Source organism: Podarcis liolepis, assembly GCF_965112155.1.
Source record: "Podarcis liolepis genome assembly, chromosome: 16".
Classification (NCBI taxonomy): domain Eukaryota; kingdom Metazoa; phylum Chordata; class Lepidosauria; order Squamata; family Lacertidae; genus Podarcis; species Podarcis liolepis.
Window position 1 is genome coordinate 32,726,598 of NC_139567.1, and position 8,976 is coordinate 32,735,573.

Genomic DNA, 8,976 nt, shown 5'->3' on the forward strand with positions numbered 1-8,976 from the left:
CGAGGTACCACTGTACAGCTGTGGGACTCTAACAGGAAACTGAAGACATCAACCACAGAAGCTGTCTGTTTTCATGTCTGGGAAAGTTTTCCCCAAATCAAATTCTTCCCACTGTCTCATTGACCCACCGTTAACCCAGGTCCAAGCCTTATTTGCGTGGCACTCAGCCACGGCATTCTAGTCTAGCCATGCCAAAAGAAGATTAGCCACACCTACAGAAATGCCTTGGCTGTAAATCACACGGAGATGGCTTAAGCTGGAAACGGAGATCTTGCCAGTTTCCTGCAAAAACTCAAACTGTGTATCTTTAGATGTGTGTCACGGATTCTGGGCGCAATGGCTAGGTGCAAAGCTTAAACAGCTCGATTGAGAACATTCTGATGTACTCAGGGCCGGATCTAGGTTTGATGAGGCCCTAAGGTACTGAAGGTCATGGGGCCCTTTATATGTCCAGCTGTCCTTTGTCAACAACAAATTGTCGCTGTTTTTTTGTGTTGAATATATGCTATATGGTAATTTGTGGTCCTAAATGGTATCTAAAGCCATTTGCATACAACAAAATATGTATTTTATCAAAGTAATTGTTGAACTGAAATACAATTAAGAAGATGTATATTAATAGTGAATTGGGGGGGGGCAAGAGAGTGGGGCCCTAAGCTATAGTTTGTTTAGCTTATACGTAAATCCAGCACTGGATGTACTTGGCCTTTAAGTTCTTACAAGAGGGATCACCAACAAAACATTGCAGTGTATCCTCACACCCTAATGGAAGAGTCCTTGCCAGCCATACCCTCCTCTAACATGCCATTCCATCCTTCCCCAGTTTTCTGCTCTCGTTTCCCAACACACAAGTCCATGGTTGCTGAGAATGCTCTTTTATTGCTGCCCCATTTCGGGTGGTAATTTCCACTTCTTAGTAGTGGTGGTTGGGAGTTTGACGAGTGGGAAAGATGATGATGATGATGATTTTAAACCTCAGAGTTTCTTCTTTCTCAATGGCCCCACTTTGACATGACTCCTGTTTACACTCCGACACAATAAAGCAGGTTTAGCTCACAGCTACTGTGAACCCGTCCCCCATGGATCACTGCCTTGTCGTGGTGAAGGGGCTTGAATAACTCAGAGAAGCTATGAGCTATGCCGTGCAGAGCCACCCAAAATGGACAGGTCATAGCCGAGAGTTTAGACTAAATGTGATCCACCTGGAGAAGGAACTGGCAAACCACTCCAGTATTTTGCCAAGAAAACTCCATGGACATAAAAAAGGAGAAGCTTTGAGGAGAAAATGAGAGTTTCCAACGCATGCTCTGGTTCATGGGGTCATGGAGAGTCGAACACAACTAAGATGACTAAACAACAACAACAACTGTGAACACCACCAGCCACTCTTATTTGTTCTCTCTTTTTATAGAAAAGGAAATTTGGGGGTTGAACTAAGGCTGTGTGCACACGAATCGTAGTAGAAAATAATGAGTTGTTCTCAACCCAGAATCCTTGCTACTCATCCTCAACAAGCTGCTCTCGATCTAGAGAGACAGCCCGGCGCAATGGCTAGAGTGTGGACTAGGGCCATGAAGCCCAGTGGGTGTGACCTTGGGGGGCAGTCACTGCTTCTCAGCCTAGCCTACATCACAGGGTTGTTGTGGGGACTAAATGAGGAAGAGGGGGGGGGGAGAAACCATGTGTGCCACCATGAGCTCCCGGGAGGAAAAAGTAGGATATAAATACAATTAAGGAATAAATAGTTTAACTCTAGATCATCCACAGGGTTGGGTATGGTTACTTGATTTACATTTGAAGATCGTGAATGGTGAATGGTGAGTGGTGATTGTAAGGAAGGTTTCTTAAATAGCTCATTAAAGTGAGAAGAGTGTGGGTAAAGTTATCATGCTCGCACAGAAACCGATCTCCTGTTTGCATGCAATAGCATGCAAGCAGCCTTCACTACCAATCTTTTGATATGTTTCCCACCCCAAACATCTTGCTAGCATTCTCGATCCGTGAGCTCGTAACTCTGCTCAGCTAACTGCCTGTGTGCTGTGCCTTGCGTTGGTGTTACACAGCAAACTTACAGAAGACCTTTTCTTCTTTCCTTGTTTGAAAAACGCAGTTCCTCACCAGGGCTGTCAGCTATTGGGAGCATGCACTGCCAACAGCAGAGAAGATAGGAAATAAGCATTTATTATGTGGAGAGCGCTATCCCATCCTGCAGTTTCTAGCAATCGGTATTCAGAAGCAATTTGTTGTTGTTTAGTCGTGTCCGACTCTTCGTGACCCCATGGACCAGAGCACGCCAGGCACTCCTGTCTTCCACTGCCTCCTGCAGTTTGGTCAAACTCATGCTGGTAGCTTTGAGAACACTATCCAACCATCTCGTCCTCTGTCATCCCCTTCTCCTTGCGCCCTCCATCTTTCCCAACATCAGGGTCTTTTCCAGGGAGTCTTGTCTTCTCATGAGGTGGCCAAAGTATTGGAGCCTCAGCCTCAGGATCTGTCCTTCCAGTGAGCACTCAGGGCTGATTTCCTTCAGAATGGATAGGTCTGATCTTCTTGCAGTCCATGGGACTCTCAAGAGTCTCCTCCAGCACCAGAATTCAAAAGCATCAATTCTTTGGCGATCAGCCTTCTTTATGGTCCAGCTCTCACTTCCATACATCACTACTGGGAAAACCATAGCTTAAACTATACAGACCTTTGTTGGCAAGGTAATGTCTCTGCTTTTTAATTGTGTGAGCGAGCTCCGTAGTTTAGCCATGTGCTGTGTGTGAATAGGTACCTTTTAAAATATTTTTTATTAATTTTCCATTTTTTTGACAATATTATCACATCGTATCACCTTTTACAAATTTTCAGCTGTGTGTGAATATGTACTTTATATTCTCTGTTCTGAATCTTCCAACACTCATTTTCATTGGCTGTTATGAGAGTGGGAGAAAAAACTTTTCTCTCTCTACTTATAAGTATGGCAGCTTCCTATGTTCCAACCTCTGTGTGTATGTTTTTTGGGCTGTTTGTTTTTTCAAGGTTAAGACATACTTGGAAGATGGGCGGGGGCACATCTGAGTGAACAGATTGTTTTCCCATCCCCAAGTTTCAATTGTATAAGTCGACCATCTATTCCTCCATCCAATACACACAGAAAGAGAGAACAAAATCCAGAAGGCTGCAGTATATTTTATTTCATTATCTTAATGCAGGAAAGCTTTGAAATGTATACTCTCTCCATCTATTCAGCTGGTTTTAAGAAGAAAAAAGGTGGACCAAGCAAATGATACCAAACTTGAGAAGTTAATTAAATTATCCTATTAAACAGAGGCAGGATATGGGGCAACAGAGGCCAAAGAAAATAGGGGGTGAACAAGACCCTCTCAATTTCTGCACTGCAGCATACTTTCCATGTCAGCATTTTGTTAAGGAAACTGCTCTCTCTGCTCCCCTGCTCCCTAGAAATATTACTTCAGGTCACTTTGTTTCACACTGTCTTCACCCTGTTTTCACTCTGTCCAGGTCACTCTGTCTTCACTTTGTTTCACTCTGTCTTCACTTTGTTTCACTCTGTTTTCACTGTGTTCAGGTCAGTCTTTTTCAGAATTTCATTACTCCTCTCTCTGCTTCCGCCTCCCCAAAAATATCACTCCGGGACACTCTGGAAGGCTCTAAAGCAGAGATGGGAGAGCTGCATCCCTTCACATTGGACTTCCACCTCTGCTGGTTGTGGCTGATGGAAGGCACCACTTTGGCTTCCCTTGGGCTACACCCTAAATGGACAAAAAGTCATTACGGTGCTGTCTATTTTCTTCTCATTCTCTTGCCTAATAATTGCCTATGCATTTTCTGCTTGCATTGATTTCTTAGGGGGAGAGCTGAGCATATGGGAGGTGCCGTCTGGATGGGCTGTCTCCTACCTAAAGTAGTCTTGATGCCAAAAAAATCTTTGTAAGTACCGCAAGGACGTGATGAAAAGGAATGTGGTGTTGCGAAGGCAGGAGACAAAGTCCTTTTAGGCTAATGAGTCTGCTTGTGTTGAGGGTTCATGTCAGCCCCACCTCTGTCCTTAGTCTGCTCTCCTCCTTGCCTGTCTGCTAATGTCTCCTTGCATTTATTAATAACATTTGCTTTGATGGTTTCTAAACACTTGACGATTGGTTCCAGATGTGCAATGCTTTGATTGCAAAAAGTGTTTCTCTCTGGAAACTTCCTCTTTCATTTTAATTGGAGCATTTGCCTTTTTGCAAAAAATCTTTGTAAGACAATGTACCCTCTTCCCATTCAAGTTTTGTTTATTCTCCATGGAGCATTGTTTAACCTTTGGAATGAATGAGTCCATTCATTCATCCATTGGTCCCCTTGCATTTGGTATCCTTTTGGATGATGCAGTTTATCCGCTGCAGAGGAGAGAGAGGCACTTAACACCTTGGCCTCAATTCAGTTAAAGTTGAATAGGACAAATTCAGGGAGGTGGGAAGGATATCCACACCTTTAGTTTATATGGATATGTAGATCCTGTTGTTGAACTCTTGTTTTGTGACAACCCAATGAGTGTGTTGTTTAGTCATTTAGTCATGTCCGACTCTTCGTGACCCCATGGACCAGAGCACGCCAGGCACTCCTGTCTTCCACTGCCTCCTGCAGTTTGGTCAAACTCATGCTGGTAGCTTCGAGAACACTATCCAACCATCTTGTCCTCTGTCGTTCCCTTCTTCTTGTGCCCTCCATCTTTCCCAACATCAGGGTCTTTTCCAGGGAGTCTTCTCTTCTCATGAGGTGGCCAAAGTATTGGAGCCTCAGCTTCAGGATCTGTCCTTCCAGTGAGCACTCAGGGCTGATTTCCTTCAGAATGGACAGGTTTGATCTTCTTGCAGTCCATGGGACTCTCAAGAGTCTCTTCCAGCACTATAATTCAAAAGCATCAATTCTTCGGCGATCAGCCTTCTTTATGGTCCAGCTCTCACTTCCAATACGGATAAATAAATCTGAACGTGAGGCGAATCAGGAAGTATTCTTCCTTTGCAGGTAGAAAAACCAGACATGGTCTAAGGCAGGGCTTCCCAATGGGAGCAGTAGCGCCCCCTGGGGGTGGGATTACCTAGAGGGGCAATAAGAGGTAAGGGGGCAATAGGGGGCTGTTGGAGATGTAAATAACTATCAGGCTTTGAAAAGCTGGCATCACAGGATTGACTTTGTCAATTTTGTTGAATTAATTAAACTCAATAGTTTTAACAGGGTTTTGAATAAATGTGCAATAAATTGCTATTGTCTCGAATGTTGTTGTCCTCCTTAGTGGGTTGTAGAAACCACTGTTCGGAATAAAGCTGTTTATAGGGTTGGGAAAGGGGGCGCTGGGGATGAGTTTATGGAACAAAGGGGGGTGTCCAAAAAAAGCTTGGGAACCACCAAAGCATCTGAAACAGCACAGAATTCTGAGTATTTAGGTGGACCAAGATGACTGATTCCAAAGCCTGTCCGGTGAACAGTTAGCCAATTAAACCTAGGCACCTCATACAGTGGTACCTCAAGTTACATATGCTTCAGGTTACATATGCTTCAGGTTACAGACTGAAATAGTACCAGAAATAGTACATCAGGTTAAGAACTTTACTTCAGGATGAGAACAGAAATCGTGCTCCGACAGTGTGGCGGCAGCAGGAGGCCCCATTAGCTAAAGTGGTGCTTCAGGTTAAGAACAGTACTTAACCCGAGGTACCACTGTAATGTTTCACATTCCAAAGAAAGCAGTTTGCAGGCTACAGCTGAATGACAGCCCACCCCTGTTCGTACTGTTACGGTAAGGTCTGATGTCAGCATTTCCAGTATTGGTACTTAATTATTTCCCACCACCACCCAGCCAGTGTTTATGATAGCAATGTAGCAGTGTTTATGCACGCCCACTCCTGCAAAAGGCTGGTTCCCTGCAACCTTAAAGGCAGAGGGGTGTATGTGTGTATGTTTCAAAAATCACTGCCGAGAAATTTGAGGCTGGGGTGGTTGAGATGGTGGCCCCCAGATCTTATGGGACTCTAAGGCCACATTCATATTTAAAGCACTATGATTCCATTCAAAGCACTATGGTAGTGTTTTAAACAGACATGGCTAACCCCAAAGCATTATGGGAGCTGTAGTTTGTTAAGGATGCTGAGAGTTGTTAGGATGCCCTGATTCCCTGCACAGAACTACACATCTCAGAGGGGATTTCAGCAAGTGAACTTTGTCATTGCTGAAATCCTCTCTTCTGTCCAGCTATTAAAGTTTCAGAAGGCCTCTCCTCTCTTTCCATCTGGCCACTCTGATAATGAGCACTTTCACCAGATTTACCACAGTTCCTAATAATATTTGGGGGAAGCCATAAAAAATGGATACAGGATTGTACTGCCTGTGTTTTTAACTGCTGTATGGAAAAGCACATGAACCTGACCTTTGAAGTGTTTGTAAGTAAACCATTTTTAACTTGCCAAATGTGTGGTCTCTTTCTATGCTAAGGGGAAAGAGGAACTTTGAAAGCAACTTGGAAGGGGTATATTGTAAAAGTCTAACAGCCTATATTTCCATGATTTACTTTTCTGAATATTTTGTGATTTTAAATCTCTGCTGTAGTTCTCTCACCAAAGAGTACTTGCCCTAAACCTGGATCTTAGGCATCTAGGGAATTCTCTTTTTTATTTACCTATTATTCTTTTAAATGAAAGCCAAATTAACCTGCAGAATCAGGCCAGTGACCAACTAGTCCTGTTCTCCCAGTGGCCAACCAATGCCTGTAGGAAACTTGCAAGCTGGACCTGAGCAGAGGAGCCCTCTTGCAGTTTCCAGAACTGGGACTCAGAAGCACTGCTGCCTCTGACGACGGTGGCATCAAACCCAGTATTCTCTGGAACTGCATGTAAGCATATGGCGTATTTATTTCTAGCTTTCACCACCAATGAAATGTGAACTGATGGTTTAAAAATACCATAAATAATCAAGTCACTAAAAAGAGTTTTGGAACAATATTTAAGTTGGCCCAGGTGTTCTCGTCTGAAAATGCAGAAACCAGCAATTTATGAGTGATGGCTATTTCTCCCTTTTTCATGTTGTTGTTATTATTATTTTTTAATTTATGTGGCCATCTGAAATTGATTCATCAGACCTACAGAATATACCAGTTGCCAGTTCGTTTCTGGGCCTAATTCAAGGTGCTCACGTTTGTGTTTAAAGCCATAATTGATAGGCTCCAAATACCTGAAGGACCACCTCCTTCCCTACAGATTTTATTGGGTGCTAAGATTGGCGCTGTGGTCTAAACCACTGAGCCTCTTGGGCTTGCCGATCAGAAGGTCGGCGGTTTGAATCCCCGTGATGGGGTGATCTCCCGTTGCTCGGTCCCTGCTCCTGCCCACCTAGAAGTTCGAAAGCACGTCAAAGTGCAAGTAGATAAATAGGTACCGCTCCGGCGGGAAGGTAAACAGCATTTCTGTGCGCTACTCTGGTTCGCCAGAAGCGGCTTAGTCATGCTGGCCACATGACCTGGAAGCTGTCTGCGGACAAACGCCTGCTCCCTTGGCCTATAGATTGAGATGAGCGCTGCAACCCCAGAATCCTTTGTGACTGGACCTAATGGTCAGGGGTACCATTACGTTTAAGATTGGCAGAGGGAGCCCTCTTGGTAATTCCTCTTCCCACAGAGACTCGGGGGTGGCAGCCCAGGAAAGGGCCCTCTCCATGGCATTCCCTAAATTGTGGAACCCCCTCCCCACAGAGCTATGTCTGGCGTCTTTATTATACAGCATCCCTTTGACCTTTTGACACTGGGTGTATATTTTTAGGACCCACTTTATTTTTGCGATTGTAAGTTGTTGTAAACGGTAGTTTGTTAAAGGTGCTGCAACTGGTAGCTTTATAAAGGGGAACTACAGTTCCCAGGATTCTTTGGGGGAAGTCATGCCCTATAAACGTCCATGGAATATACTATAAATGTATTGTATACTTCGGCCCTAAAGCAAGCGATTGGTACTAGCATTCTCCAAGAATCTTGATGTCAGGGACTGGTCCGAAAAGGAGGAATGGTGGAGTCTGCCCTCGCCCCTCCTCCTACACTTCCTGGAGAAGAGGAGGACAGTATAGATTTAGAACAGTGCTTTGCAGAAGGTCATAGTTCAGAGGCTGCAGAGGGGAGAAGCTGGGAAATATTGGGAGAGGAGCAGCAGGAAGAAGAAGATGCACCAGGAGAGAGACAGCTGACAGACTCAGTGCCTCTTGAAAGAATTCCTGACCCTCCCTCTCCCAGGATCCAGCGTGCATTGAGAGTAGGAGAACAGAAAGCTCAGAGTCAGAAAGCACAGATCAGCTGGTGCAGGGGTGACGTAGAATAGGAGAGACTGAGGGGGTTGGACTTTACTTGGAACAACGCCATTATCTAAGAGAGACTGTTTTCCTTCTCCTCCCTCTGTGAATATTGAATAAACTACAGGGATACCTCGGGTTACAAACACCTCGGGTTACAAACACTTCGGGTTACAGACTCCGCTAACCCGGAAGTAGTACTTCGGGTTAAGAACTTTACCTCAGGATGAGAACAGAAATTGTGCACTGGCGGCACGGCAGCAGCAGGAGGCCCCAGAGTGGCTGGGGAAACCCAGCCAGATGGGCGAGGTACAAATAATAAATTATTATTATTATTATTATTATTATTATTATTATTATTATTATTAGCTAAAGTGGTACTTCAGGTTAAGAACAGTTTCAGGTTAAGAACAGACCTACGGAATGAATTAAGTTTGTAACCAGAGGTACCACTGTACCTGGTAAGAACTCTTCTTGTTTTTCTGCTTTTTTGCATCCCACCATGGGAGGGATAGGATTCCCTGAAGCCTTCACACTTTATGTGGCCATTTTGAGCAGGGAACCAAAGACACCTTCGTGTTATTCCAACAAGCAGGTTCCTCGGTTGGGTCTTCAGATTTAAAACAGGTTCCAGTACTCATCTCCTGCTCACATTAAGCCAGG